This window comes from Notamacropus eugenii, chromosome 4 (genome assembly GCF_028372415.1).
Source record: "Notamacropus eugenii isolate mMacEug1 chromosome 4, mMacEug1.pri_v2, whole genome shotgun sequence".
Lineage (NCBI taxonomy): Eukaryota > Metazoa > Chordata > Mammalia > Diprotodontia > Macropodidae > Notamacropus > Notamacropus eugenii.
In genome coordinates, this window is record NC_092875.1 from 116612940 (window position 1) to 116628733 (window position 15794).

General features: G+C 39.7%; 1 long non-coding RNA gene across 1 annotated transcript; it reads right to left on the bottom strand.

Moving 5' to 3' along the window:
• Positions 1-9800: 9800 nt before the first annotated feature.
• Positions 9801-15487, bottom strand: LOC140498233 (uncharacterized). The gene is made up of 3 exons (XR_011965031.1): positions 15431-15487; positions 12834-12904; positions 9801-11801 (listed from the first exon to the last, which is right to left on the bottom strand). It is a non-coding gene; the product is annotated as an uncharacterized lncRNA (long non-coding RNA).
• Positions 15488-15794: the final 307 nt, after the last annotated feature.

Sequence of the window (15794 nt, forward strand, 5' to 3'; positions counted from 1 at the left end):
TTAAAAAATCAAGAAATAATGAACCAAATGGGATCTTACATTCTCTACATATTTCTGTCATTTGTGTGATGGTAAAGATATGATGTAATGTATAAAATTTTCTGTGCATTCCTTCCTCATGTGTGCCTGAAGTATAACTTCAATGTTTATCCTTCTTATAAAGGGTGGATTTATTATTTATTTTTTAAAGATATATTTATCTGTTTTTACAATAATTTATTGAGTCTCTTCCATTCCCCCAACTGAATGGTATAAAAAAATTTAAAAATAAAATTCTCATAATAAATATTCTTTATGAGGATTAGCTCAAGAAATCAGTGATATTTTACCTTTCTCAAGGTGATTTAAGGTTCAATAGTGTGCCCCTTTAAGACTTCAGCAAAGTTGAAGTTCAGAAGAGCAAAGAAAAAGATAATGGGATCTAAAGATGAGGTTTTTTCACTTGTGATTAAAGCATTTTAATGGGTATGAAATCTTGAGTAGCACAATTACATATGAAAATACCTTTAGAAACAATCAACTGGCTTCACAGGCATAGATTGTTTCAGTACTTTTTCCCTAGGCACTCATTTGTATTGAGGAAGATTTGGAAAATGTACTGGATGCTCACCATAAGTCAGAGTAAGGTCTTTCATTGAGGTAACCCAGCTCTGAATCAGGAAAAGTAATCAAGGACAGGCAATACTTCTCCTACCCCTTTTCTCAGAGGTGAAAAATCTCAGAGCTGAGGCCTTAAGGAAACAGAACCAAAGATACCTTTGCTAGTCCTGGGATAGAGATTTCTGTCCTTTCTAAAAGAGTATAGTAGGTCCACAGCTGAAAAGTCACAGGGGCACTCAGCTGAACCTGGAGCTAGAAATAATGGAGACCATAGCTTCCTGTCCAAGGGAGAGCCCAGGGAGAATAGACTGATTAACCCATTCTTAGGAGGAGCAAGTACAGGTGAGCCAGAGATGCCACTTCCTCCCAGGGGGATGTCAGGAGGCCTTTTGAGAGAAAGAAAGGCCATTGAGGCCTTGCAGTTCAAGAGCTGTGTTTCCTTGGCAATATGTGCTCTCCAAAAGTATACATCATACTTGAAATTTGTGCCTGCTGTCCTCCCACACTCCTGAGTATATATGTGGAAGATTGCACTCCAGGGTTCAGGTGAAGGGGGTAGAGGGCTTAAATGTTTTGTAACATCTCTTCTTGCTATCCCACTTGAATGAATGTCTTCGGTAAGAACTAATGCAGTCCATTGACTGATTTTTAATGGGATACACACAAGTGAGGGTTCATAAACTATAACCTTAAGATTATAACCCCTAATATTTAACCCTAAACCCCAAAGCAGCAGTTACCCCTCTCAGGATGCAACCCACAAAAGAGAATTCAACCTACTACTTCAGCTTGGAGAGGGAGCCAAGACGGGGTGTCAAACCTGGATAAGAGAAGATACAGTACAGATCTGATAAAGGTCTTCACTCATCTGAAAGAAAGGATGCAGTGGCTCCATATTGCCTCTAGAATTTGGAATTTAAAGCTTTTTTTATCCAATCCTAATCTACATTTCAAGGCTAACTATATAAAGGCCTTTGCAAAGGCTCTCTCCCATCCCTGGAGTATATTCCATCTGCAGTTCCTCCTCTGAATCTCTAACTTTTACCAAGGTTTGGCTCGAATGATATCTACTCATCTCCTTCTTGTTGATCCCTTCACCCCACCCCCACCCCCACTAATAACTTTGTATTAATCTTATATTTACTCATCTGTACATATAACCTTTCCCAAAAGAGAATGGAAACTTCAAGGTTTGCTACTTTCCTTTTTTTTCCTTTGTATGGACTACAGCTTGTACAAGACTTTGCATATACTAGGTGATTAATAAATGTTCAGGGAAACTGAATGTGAAAAATACATGAAAACTAGCTTTACTGTCTGGGTCTAAGTAGAACAAGAAACAACGGATGAACATTTCAGGAAATCAGGTTTTGTCTTTTGGTAACAAAAATCCTTCCTCCTAATTAAGTGCTATCCTAAAGGGAAATGGGCTGCCCTTGGGAGGGAGCTGGTTCCCTCTTACAGCTCAACAAGCACTTGTTGAGGAATGGCAGAATTTAGGAGGGATCTTTTTAATTAAGCTTAGAAAGAAGAGGTTAGAGTAAGGACTGACTGCACTGCAGGCGTAAGCCTGTTCAAAGGTTTGGAGACAGGAAATGGAATGTCAAGGGAAAGGGATGGCCAGTAAGTCATTTTCGCTAGATAGCAGAGTTCCCAGAGTACTGAGCCTAGAATTAGGAAGATCTGAGTATAAATCCAGACTCTGACACTTAATAGTTGTGTGACCCTGAGCTAGTCACTTAACCTCTGCTTTAGTTTTTTCATCTATAAAATGGGAATAATTAGCATATGTTATTGAGTCTTTCAGTCCTGTCTGATTCTTCATGACTCTGTGGACCATATCATGCCAATACTGTCCACAGGTGTTTCCTGAGAAAGATGCTAAAGTAGCCTGTCATTTCCTTCTTCAGTGGATTTAAGCAAAAAAAGAAGTTAAGTGACTTGCCCAAGGTCACACAGCTAGTAAGTGTCTGAGGCTGACTTCGAGCTCAGCCAGCACTCTATCCACTGAACCACTTAGGGGCCTCATTAATTAGCAGTTAAGCTCCCAAATTATCATAAAGATCAAATGAGATACTTGTGAAGTACTTAGCACACTGGCTGGTACATAGTAAGCACTATATAAATGTTAGCTATTATTGATATTATTAATTGATTAACTTCCTCTTTTTAGGAGCTATACTTTGCTCTATATCTCTTTTCCTCTCCTTTCTACATTTTCCCCATCCCCCCAAATGATATGTCCTGACCATCTCCTCTCTGATGAATCAAATCCCTTTCTCCTCCTCATTTCCAAGTGACTGTATTTTGGGCCCTCCTGGCTTAGAGTGAATGTCAATGGTAACTGTTTCTCTTTGGAACAGCAACCCTGAGGATCTTTCCTTCCCGGCTTGATTTTTTTTCTTTTTCTCTCTAATTAAAGGGGTCATCCCTTGACTCATTTCTTAAAGAGAACTATTCACTGTATGGGAGCTACCTCACTCAAAGTGAGAACCTGAAAAGACCTTAGCTTAAAAGGGCCAGGGTCTCCCACTGCATCCTGGGCCATCTCCAGTCATCTTGATGAATATCTGACCACTGGACCCAGATGGCTCTGGAGGAGAAAGTGAGGCTGGTGACCTTGCACAACCCTCCCTCACTCAAATCAATGTTCACTGAAAGTCATGTCATCATTTCCCTGATGTCACAGTCCTCTGCTAGAGCAAAGGGCAAACACAAGTGATCTCCCTATTATAAATTTCCCAAATTAATCATGTGGCTATTCTGATCCCTTTGAAAGCCATGCACTATATACACAACTGCGGGCACACTCACTAACATTCTTGGCCACTCATAGAAATGGCTAGAGATAAGAGTTGAAACAGACAAGTTGATAACTACTACTAGTTATTTCATACTTCAGAAAATAGGTACAGTGAAATGGAATTCTAGAACCATACAACATGAGAGCTAGAAAAATTTCTAGAATGTAGACTACCTGAGTTGGAAAAGATCTTAGATTGTTAGAGATGGAAAACACAGAATTACTCAATCTTATGAGTTGAAAAGGATGTTAGAAGCATTCTAGTCCAATTAATAAATGAGTGGTTGGTTGGATGGCTGGATGGATAGTATAGATTAAGAGCTAATTGTGTCCTAAGTATGATGAATATTGAGTATTGAGAATACAAGTAGAATCAAGGCAGTCTCTGATCTCAAGGAGCATATATTTTAAGATGAGGAGACAATATGTATGGGTGACTGGTGGTGTAATGCCAATGTGATACACATAGGAGATGCCACGAATATACATGCGTATCTCCATGACTGGTTCACAAAATGTAGCAAACTGTCTTCCTCTAATATAAAATCAAAATATTTATCTGAAACAACACTATTCAGATACCAGAAGGCAAGATTTAGACAGGTACTCATCACCAAACCAGGGAGCACCAACACTTCTCTCCTTCAAGTCTCCCCATGAGCAAATTCCCCAGGTGAGTTCTTCCCTCAGCCTTTCTCTTCTCTCCTCCTCAGCTTTCTGAATAGTGCGTATGAGTTGATTGATGTAGGATTGATATAGAAAGCACAGAGCTCTGGTTGGAGACAGGAGCCTGGGGTGTGAATCTCACTTGAGACATTTTCTATCTTAAAACTTTTTCTGAAGTATCAAGGATGATATCTACTTGTTTGTTTTTGTTACTGTTTAAAACTAAGTTCATCTGCTTTTTTTCTTTTTAAAAATCTCTATTGCTATCATCTGCAATAGTAAGTTTAATAAACTAGGAAATGTTCCTCATAAGTTGAATCTACATCTGAGGAAAATTGTGATTTTTATCTGTACACGTATGACTGTATATAATCAAATAACATTGTCAGTTTTGAGATTCTCCTGTATGGCTCTGGTGAAAGGGCAATGTGAATCAGAGAGCCCAGATGATTGTTCTAAATTGGGGCCACAGACTGCATTAAATAATAATAATAATAAAACAATGGTCCCCTGTCTATTTGTTAGGGATGGCAAATTTACAAAGAGAGGACAGTGTGAAGAAGGGTTTGGTCCTCAGGCCACCTAAAATGGTGGCACCCATGACAGAGACACCAGGGACCTGCTTCTGAGAGGGGAGGGCTAGCACATTCATGGATATTCTACAATGTGGTCAGGCATAACCTCTTTCCAATTGTTTCATAGCTAGAATGCACTGTTTCTTTAAATATACCTAACTGAGGTTCCCAGGGGCAGCATCCAGGGATGAAGTACTCATTTACTTGCAGCAAAGCACCAGGAAGCAAGGTGGGAGAAGGTCTAAGGGCCTCTTTGTCCTGCCCTTCATCCCATGGCCTCAAGGATTGGGCTTGGGGTTTTAGACTTCTTTTGTTTGTTCTTTTTGATTCTAGGTACAGGATGTGGAGTCTCTGCTCCGAAATCCCAAGCTTCAGAAGACCTGGGGACCTTGGGATCCAGGATTCTAGGCCAGATATTGTAACGAGATCATTAAAGAAGCTCATATCGAAAGTGATGCTTGTAAGTCCAGTGGCGCTAGGGTGGCACTCAAACACCAGGTGGTAATGAACCTGTTTGTAAATAGCTAATCACCACACTGCCTACCTACAGGAGATCTTATGTCGGATTCAGTATATCTCCTATCGCCTTTCCTCCAGATGAAGAATAGCCAAGCCTATGACCTGTAAAATCTCTCCAAAAGACTTGCAGGGATCTTGGCTGATGAAGAAAATGCAATGTGAATTATTAATGTCCCTTCCTGTATGGGAGCTACTGGTGTAAAGGAGATGGTACCATTGTTTGCCAGGTGGTCTCTGCATTCCCTGCATTTTTTTCCTCTGAGCATCTTGATTTGGGGTTGCCCTTCCCAAGCCCATTATTACCCCCTCCCCATGCAAAAACATTTACTGGCATCTGAAACTATGAATAGTAGTGATGGGCTTGGGGATGATTAGAGGAAGATTTCTGCATTCCTATCATCATTTCTCAGTTTGATTTGTGCTATGCAAATTTAGGTCAAAGCATATGGGGAGATTTAATCATGTGACTGGAAACCCAAGGTGGGAAGTGGGGGTGGGGGCAAGGAAGAGTTTCCTTTTTTTCAGATCAGTTCCTACTGTATGGACCAATGTTTTGCAAGCTGGGGAAGGGGGGAGGAAACAGTGACTGTGATTAATAGGGCAATAATAGTATTTCCCTAAATGAAGGTTAAGATACTTAGACACTCAAAATGATCATTTAGATTATTAATAGGCAGAGGGATAGAATGGGAATTACATCAGAAAAACCTGGGCTATAATCCTGGCTCTGAAACTTGCATTTCACCCTTCTGAGCTTCCTTGTCTTTATGTGCCATATGAAAATAAAACTCATTTCTGATGCATAAGAATGTTGTTACAAAAGTGCTTTGTAAATCATAAAGGGCTACCAAAAAATGAATGTCAAGGGGGCTAAGTATAAATAAGCTTCCAACTTTTGGGGGTGTGAGACAATAGATGTAGATAAAGGTTAAAGACAGAGAGATAGAAACAGAGACAGAGAAAGACAGAGAGAGTAATAATAGGTAAGGAATTAAGAATAGTGATGCTTAGATGACTGGTGTGTGGTGAGACAGATATATATATACGAGTAGAGATGGAGAAAGGGTTGGAAAGACAATTAGAAAGTCAGAGATAGATATCATCTCTAGCATCATCAAGCATTTATTAAAGTTCCTATTATAAGAGGCACTGTTAAGTGCTAAAGATACAACAAAAGGCAAAAACAAACAAACAAACACAGTCCCTACTCTCAAGGAGCTCACAGTCTAAGGGGGAGAAAACTTACAAGCATCAATGTGCAAAAAAAAAAATACGGACAGAATAAATTGGGGATTGTCTCAGAGGGGAAGGCATTTAGGTTATAGCGAGTGAGGGGAAGCTTCTTGCAGAAGGTAAGGTTTTAGCTGATACCTGAAGGAAGCCAGAAAAGTGAAGAGGTAAGAATGAGGAGGGAGAGAATTCTCAATATAGGGGACATCAAATGAAAATGTCCTGAATCTGGAGATGGGGTGATTTGTGTGATGAACACCAGTGAGACCAGTGTCACTGGATCACAGAGTACATGGAGAGGGGTAAGGTGTAAAGAAAAATGGAAAGGTAGGAAAGTGTCAGGTAGAACTTTAAAAGCTGAAAAGAGATCCTGGGTATAATAGGGAACAAATGGAATTTGCTGAGTGTGTATATGGTGGGGAAGAAGGGTGTAGGGGAGAATGGATGGATATTGGGGGCAGGGTGGAAGATCTTTAGAAAGATTACATTAATATTGGAATGGATAATGGAATGGATGATGAGTTGGACTAGAGAGAGATGTGAGGCAGGGAGACAAACTAGATAGCTACTACAGTAGTCCAGGCATGAGGTGACCATGACTTGTTCCACATTGGGGGCAGTATGAGAGGAGAGAAGGAGGCATAGAGACGTCTCTATGCAGAAGCATCTCTACATAGTGGCATCTCTGTGTTGCAAAGTTTGAAAAGACAACACTTGGTGACATTTTGAATGTGTAGAATAAGAGACAATGAGAAGCCAAGGATGACCCTGAGATTCCAGGTCTGAATGATTGGGAGAATAGTAGTAACCTCCACAGTAATCAGGAAGATCAGAGAAGGGGAAGGCTTTGGAGGAAAGAGAATGAATCTTGTTTCAGACATGTTGAGTTTGGTGTTATAAGACTAAAGATCAAAAGAGAGGTAAAGGTTTGGTGAATAGATCTGAGAATCATCTGCATAGATATAATAATTGAATGGGGGTGATGAGATCATCATGTGAGATATGAGGTACTATTGTGATTATGTGGTTTGTCCTTCATTCTCAAAGAGGACAATGACATCAGGAAGATGATGCCATGACTTGCAAGCGAATTGGATTTGAGTGAGGGATGGGAGTCCAAAGTCACACTTTCTCCTCCAGAATTATCTGGGTCCAGTGTCCAGATATATATCAGGACCACTGGAGATGACCCAAGATGCAGTAGGACACCTTGGCCTTTTTAAGCTAAGATCTTTTCCAAGTTCCCACTTTGACTGAATGAATGACTAGGGTTGTTTAAGTCAGTCAAGGAATGGCCCTTTTAATCCAAAAAAAAAACCAAAACATCAAGCTGGGAGGTAGTATAGAAGGAGAAGGGAAGAGAGCCTAAGAAAGAGACTTGGAGGGAGACACTCGTGGTCAGTGAGTGTCACCTGGATGAAAATCTATCAAAGGAAACTGAAAAGGGGAAGACAGTTCAGTGAAAACAGAGTGCAGTGTCACAAGGACATAGGCAGAAGAGAGTATTAAGAAGGAAATGATTGATGGTGTTAAAGGCTGCCAAACAATCAAGAAGGAAGAAGATTGAGAAAAGGTCATTGGATTTAGCAATTATTGGTAACTTAGGAAAGAGCAGTTTCTGTTGAATGATAAGGTCAGAAGTCAGACTGCAGAGGGTATAGAAGAGAGTGAGGAGAGGAATTGGAGGCAATTACTGTAGGGTTTTTTTGTTTTTTTACCTGGAGGTTACACAGATTATTAAAAAACCTTTAGTCTTTCAAAATGTCAAGAGAGCCCTGGATTTCACTACTCAGTTGTATGAACATGGTGGCAGTCACCTCCCTTTTCTGACCCTCGGTTTCTATAACTGCCAAATGGGAATAATAATATCTTCCCTGGCAGTTTATGCTAAAGATCGAATGAGCAAATGTGTGCTAAGGGGCTTTGAAATGTATAATGCACTTTATGAATGTAAAGCATTGTTGTTTTTATTTCATTGAGGCCTTTGAATCTTTATAAATCAAATATGACTTCCCCATGAGATTTATGGGGAAGTCATAAAACCTCTGAAGTTTTTTATCTTCGTTTCTGATTGATCTTGAATGGGCAGTAACTTCTAATATTTTAGCTTGAAGAGTCCAGAGCTCCTGCCTCCATCCCCAGTCTCAGGCTCAGTTTTATCCTTATTCCCCTCAGAATCAAGTACAGAAGTTCAACATTTATAAATGAATTATACCGTTCATTTATCAACAGGCTTCTGGCTAAAGCCAGAATAGAACTCTGGTTTTGAGGTATGGAGGACCTGCGGTTGAGTACCAGTCTCTCCTCATTTAGCTGCCAGCTCTGGAACTCTGGAAAATCAGAACCCCCTGAAGCCTCAGTTTCTTCATCTGTAAAATGAAAGTAATGATAAAATATGCCTTACTCTGATGTTGTCAGGATTGGCAGATAATGTATGCAAAATATTTTGTAAAACTTAAAAGGCTTCATGTATATTATTATATAAGCTATTTTTATGGATAATTAGGTTTTGCCCACTCTTTCCAACTAGATTATAAATCTTCTGAGGCAGAGCCAAGTGTTATACTGCTTTGAATTCCCCACAGTACCTGGCATAGGACTGAAAGTACACCGAGAGCTCAAGACTTTATTGACTAGGTTTGAAAAGTGCTTTACAAGTGTTATCTGATTTATGTCTTTACAACAATCCTGGGAGATAGATACAATTATTGTGCCCATTTTACAAATGAGGAAACCAAGGAAGAGAGTAGTTAAGTGACTTGCCCAGGATCATAGGGATATTAGCTATCTGAGGCTAGACTTGAATTCAGATCTTGACTCTTAGGCAAGTTCTCTATCCATAGCAATATCTTGCTGCCTAGTTGAGGGACCAAAATTTAATGCAACAGCAGTAAACTACATATAGATATATAAGTATGTATATGTGTGTATCTACATCTATACAGATATCTATCTATCTATATATATATACATACAGGTACATACATCTGTACATGTATATATGTGTATACACACACGTGTGTGTGTGTATGTGTGTGTGTATATGTGTAAAATTTCATCCAGGCAATCCTATCCTTCAGTAGATATGACATAAATATTATATATTCTAAACTTTATGGGCAGCAAGGTGGTGCAGTAGATAGAGCATTCAACTTGGAATCAGTAAAACATCTTCTTGAGTTCAAATCTTTCCTCAGACACTTATTAGCTGTGTGACCCTGGGCAAGTCACATGACCCTGTTTGCTTCAGCTCCCCATCTGTAAAATGAACTAGAGAAGGAAATGGCAAACTACTGTAGTATTTTTGCAAAAGAAAACCCCAAATGACGTCACAAAGAATAAGACATAACCAAAATGACTGAACAACAACAAAATTTATTTATTTATAAATGAAACATATCTACCATTGTACAACTGTATCATGTACATTATAAAACAAACCCTAAAATAGAAATGACAAAGGATGAGCTAAAGTTAAAATAAACATTTTTAGCCTTTTTATTTCATTTATTAAAAATACAAAAGAAATCTCTTCTCTCTTGACGGAAAATATACTTGTTCAGTTTCCAAATTTCCTGTTTATTCCCTGGGGGTAAGGCAGACTTGTAAATAATAATCATTTGTTAGAAATCAATTATTCAACTAATTCCAATCTATGTAGCTAACTATGCAGGCAAATTTCTTATTCTAAAGATACTTTTTTATTGAAATAACTGTAATACAATAATCGAATAATAGGTCATAATACTCAGTGAATATAAAAGGTTTTCAGCAGGTGTTATGTGTCTGTATATAGTCACCATAGCCAACACAAAAATAGCAAGCAAAATTGAATTGTCTCTGAGTTCAGTTCTGCAGAATGTTTTCAATACATGCCCATTCTTCTTTCTTAAGGTGATTCCGCTTAATAGATGTTATATTAACATTCATTTCCTATTTTCCTATTCATATTGAGATATTTTAATGGTGTGCTGTTGTTGGTGTTTTTAACGAGCGTGAGGAACAAAAGAGAATTTGTTTGTCTGGGTCATAGAATGTAGGAAAGGTGCATGGGACTCATCTTTGTGTCCCCTGATTGGTTGATCACAGATCCCTGGGGTCATACAAAGGCCCTCCCTTAACTGTGGAGACTATAATTTAATCCAACTTCTTCCTTTGGCACATGAAGAAACTAAGGACCAGAAAGTTTGTGACTTTTCCAATATTACACAAAGAGCAAGTTTTAGAAGCAGGTTTCAAACTCACATCCAACATTCCTTCTACTCCATAGTCCTGATGTCAGAGGACAGGGATATCAAAGGATATCTAATCCAATTTCTACTCTATAAGTGAATTCTCATTAATAAGAACTCATGTGTCTATAGTCTTTTAAGATTTATGAAGTGCTTTCCTCACAACAATGCTGTGAGGTATATAAGTACTATTATCTCCACTTTACAGATTAAGAAACTGAGGCTCAGAAAGAATAAGCGACATGTTAAATATAGGAATGGCCCCAATAAGGAAAGATTACATTTGTTCTTTTTCATTCCAAGAGGAGATAAAAGTAGGAGAAATAGGTTGAAGTTATAGAAAAGCACACTTCAGTTCCATAAAAGAAAAATAAAACACTAGTTTTTCAGTCATGTCCAAGTTTTATGACCCCATTTGGGGTTTTCTTAGCAAAGACACTGAAATGGTTTGCCATTTCATTCTCCAGCTTATTTTACAAATGTGGAAACTGAGGCAAAAAGGGTTAAGTGACTTGATCAGGGTTAGGAAGCTAGTGCATGTCAGAGGCCAGATTTGAACTCAGGAAGATGAGTCTTCCTGACTTCACTCCTGGCACTTCATCTACTGTTAGCTGCCACTAACACTTTGGGCTATCATCAAGCAGCAAGTTGTGCAACTGGGGTTCAAACCCAGATCTGCTGAGCCAGTGTTCTTTCTACAGCCTGTATAATACGCTGGCAAATTCTAATCCAGCCTCTACTTCAAGGGTTCTTAACTTTTTTTGTGTATACTAGACTCAATGGTGAGCTGGTAAATATTTAACAACCAGTTAATCTGGGGGAGGGAGGGGGCACAGAGTGGACCTGTGGAATAATTTTAAGTTCAGTCTACATCATTTTCTCCACCACTTTCTAGACTTAAGGAGCATCAACAAAACAATAAATTAACTCCTGATTCACAGCATTTGCTAATTTCCAAGTTGTAAGTAATTACTTACACTGGCAATTTGACACATCCCCTGCCTGGACCCTTTGGCAGTCTGATAAAGCTTATGGACCCTTCTCAGAATGTTCTTAAATGCGTAATGAGGATTTGTGCATGTCCAGGATGCCTTGGATGATATCCCTCCACATGGCAGGGTCTTAATGATGCAGAATGGAGTTGCTTTGAGAGACATTGGAGTAGGTATGAACATTCTGTCAAAACAAGTTAGAGACCTCAGGTTAAGGATCCCTGTGAAGACCACTAAGTACCCCATCCCATTTTCATGCAGCTCTAATTGTTAGAAATGATTTCCTAATTTTGAGTAAAAATCTGTCTCTTTATAATTTCTACTCAATGGTCCCTCATTCTCCCCTTTGGAGTCACACAGAATATATGTAATCTCTGTTATAGTAGAAAGACAACTGACTCTAGTATCAGAGAAGCTAAGTTTATATCCCACTTTTGGTACTTACTACCCATGTGACTTTGGGCAAGTCACATAAACTCTCTAAGCTTCAGTTGGCTCCTCCATGAAAAAGGCTCTAATCCTGACTCTCCAGACTTCTTTCTTTACCATAACCCTTCTCACTTTGGTAGATCATCTGCCCCAGTGGCTCCTTCCTCTAGTTGATCACTTCTCCTGGAGGGCAGCTAGGCAGTGCAGTGAATGGAGCACTAATGCAGGAGTCAGGAGGACCTAAGTTCAAATCTCACTTTAGACACTTGACCCTCACTAGCTGTGTGACCTTGGGCAAGTCACTTAACCTCAAGTGCCTCATCCTAGGTCATCTCCAGTCATCCTGATAAATATCTGATCACTGGATTCAGGTGGCTCTGGAGGAGAAGTGAGGCTGGTGACCTGCACAGCCCTCCTTCACTCAAAACAAACTCAAGTTCAAGTAATGCCATTATTTCTCTGATGGCATGGTCTTCTTCGGCAACAAAAGACGGACACACCACACCACTTCTCCTGGAACCTCCATTTTAAGGAGAGTGCCCAAGCCAGTCATGTTTATGTCTTCATTCCTTTCAGGACTTTGTTCCTGGCTCTCTAGACTTTTTCTTTTGCCTTGCCTCCTGGGGGCGCTTTTGCCCCTTTCTTTTCAGTTCCCTTTTAAGTGCTGTCTTCTCCCATTCAAATGTAAACAACTTGAGGACAAGGACAATCTTTTTTTTTAATGTATTTGTATTTTTAGGACTTATCTCAGTGCCTGGCACATAGGGAGCAGTTAAAAAATACTTACTGACTCATCTTGACCATGTAGCCTCTGAGATCTATCCCAGCTCTAGCTGTATGATTCGGTCGGTCCACAAACTATGTGAAGACAATCATCAGACTTTCACTGAAATGTCTTAGCCAAGTTAGACATCTAAGTAATCCTCATGTGACACTGTCTGAATGTTCTTTTCCTTCCCAGTAACCCTTTGCTACACATAGTTCAATTCAATATTTTTCTTAAAATACAGTGTTCAGAATTATATACAACAGTCCACATGTGGTCTGATTACAACTGAGTAAAGTGAATCTAGTATTGAGTCATATGCCCTGCGAGCCCTTAATGAATATTAATTGATGGATTGTGACGATAATGATGAAGTGAGTGGAGAAACAAAACAATTGAAGTACTAAGGCATTTTCCAGGAAAGAATGATTTGCTGTGAGGAACTGATGGCCTGATAAATAGCCAAGAACCATTCATCTCAGCCTACCACAAATCTCTTAGGAAATGCCCTAGTCAAAGGTCATTATTTCCACACTGAGGAACTACAAATGAAGATTAATAGGCCTATGGATTTTTTTTATGAGTTATGGAACTTCAATTGGCATATATAGAGGGTAGTGCTCCCAAATTAATGCCCTCTGTATATTTACCAGTAGGAGTGTTTAAAAAGAAAAAAAGCTCAATAAAAAAAAATAAAAAACCTCAGTTCTTCTTTCTCTGGAACACTGGAACTAAGAATCCCAAATCAAGGTCTAAGGGAAGTCACACTTGATTCCTTTGTCAATCCACAATGGAGATGAAATCATTGACAGACATCCTTATGTGTGAATCTTGGTGTGAGGACAGACTGATCTTGGGGTCACAATCTCTAGTCGATTCTGCATAGATCAAATGAAATGAACCAAATTGGATGTCCTGGGTCCTCCAAAGTTGGCAGACTTTTTGGGTAGGTGGAAAGGGAAATCTGTGATTTGGGAGGCACCCAATTCAAAAATATTTCTCCCCCTAAACAAGAGTAGATAGTTTCAATAGAGATGGAAGCAAGCTCAGAGGTCGCCTAGTGAACAATGCCAGTCCCTAGCCCTATTTTGGGGAATTAGACAGTTTGTCTAAGATCACGTGGGCAGGAAGCAACAGGGTTGGAATTTGAACCTTTGACTTTTTTTCTGTATCTCACTGACTATACAAGCTGGCTATGGGACAAAGGTGAGATGAAGAAAGTTTGTCTTTCACAAGAGGAAAGATGATGAAAGAGATGAGGAAAGAGGCCCTAGGTTCTCTTGTTTTATTCTTTTCTCTCCCTCTTTATGGTAGTTCCCTCCACTCCACCTCTCCCTGTCCCATGCTCAAAGCTCTTCTAGTCCTTCCACATTCCCTTTACCAAATGTGGGGCCAGAAAAGGGATGAAAAACTCATTCACACTATACTATAAATGGTCAGTAAAGAGACAAGGGTTACCCACTCCTTGAGGGACTTAGATTTTCTCATGGGGGGAATAAAAAGCCTTAAGCAGAAGGAAAGCTCATATCGTACTTTAGGTATTAGTGTGTGCTCTCAAGTGTTTGTGCATGTGCGTGTGCGCGCGCTCGCACATGAGTAGGGATGTGGGGGAAGAGCAAGGAAAACTCCCTGTCCTTTCTTCCTAGACCCACTTAAATCTCTCCCTATTTCTAGGGTGGTCTCAGAGGGTGAGGTAAGATTCAGTTTGTCAAAAGTTGATGGGGCAGAGGAATAACACTGGGCAATATGAAACCATGGTTCAAAACCACCAGAGCCCCATTAATGTCCTTAAGAAAAGAAGGCAAACTGATCTGTCTGTCCTAAAGCACAAGTCTGAGGATGTCTCTCTCCTGCTCAAGAAACTTCAGGGGCTCTCAGTTTCATATGTAAAAAAAAAAGTCTTCAACAGCCTGACTCCCCTTTGCTTTTCCAGGCATTTCTCACACTACACTCTCTAACACATCCTCCATTTCAACCAGATTAGCTCTTCCTACACATGGCATTCCATCTCTAGTGCCATGATTCTACACAGGCCTAGAATGTTCTACCTTCTCACATTCACCTGTCAGAATCCTTAGCTTCCTTCATGGGTCAGCTCATGTGCCACCTCTGACAAACTTTGCCAGTTTCCCCATTTCTTAGCACCTCCCCCTCTCTAAAAACTACCATATATTTTCTATGTATTTTGTGCTCTGTAGGCTGGGTATATGTTGTTTCTACCCAGTAGAGATCAAATCCCTTGAGTGCAAGGACTATTTCATTTTTGTAACAAAAACAACACAGAACTAGTATTTACATAGAAGCTTTACTGTTTGCAAAGCCCTTTACATGTTTTGTCTGATTTAATCTTCAAGAAAATCCTTTGAGGTAGGTGTTATTATCATCCCCCTTTTACAAAGCAGGTTGAAAGGTAAATTAACTTTCCTTGATTCATATACTTAATAAGTGCCTTAAGCAGGATTCAAAACCCCAAAAGTAGACAATACCACTTAGTCACTTTTGTACCCTTGGAACCTAACATAATACCTTTCATCTAATAAGCACTTAATAAACGCTTAGTAGGTAGCAGAGAACACATTAGTACACCAGCAACTTTAAAATGACCTATAAGAACTTACCATAAATCGCAGCTCAGGTGCAATGTGTGGTGTTAGCAACAGAGAAGCATGCCAAACATGTTCAAAGGGCAGCACTGGGCACAAAGTTTCACTTGTATCCTGATTGCCAGAGTTGCTTTGCTGAATTGGGGATATGTTGTTATATACTGGAGTGAGGAACCTGCGGCCTCAAGGTCACATGTGACCCTCTAGGTCCTCAAGTGTGGGTTTTTGACTGACTCCAGAGAACAGATCTTTCTGTGAAGTTTAGATTCAATCAAAGGTTTACTCTTGAGGACCTAGAAGGCCACATATGGCCTCTAGGCCTCAGGTTCCCTACCCTTGCTATAGACAGAACCCAGCATCCATCTTGGTGAGTCATAAT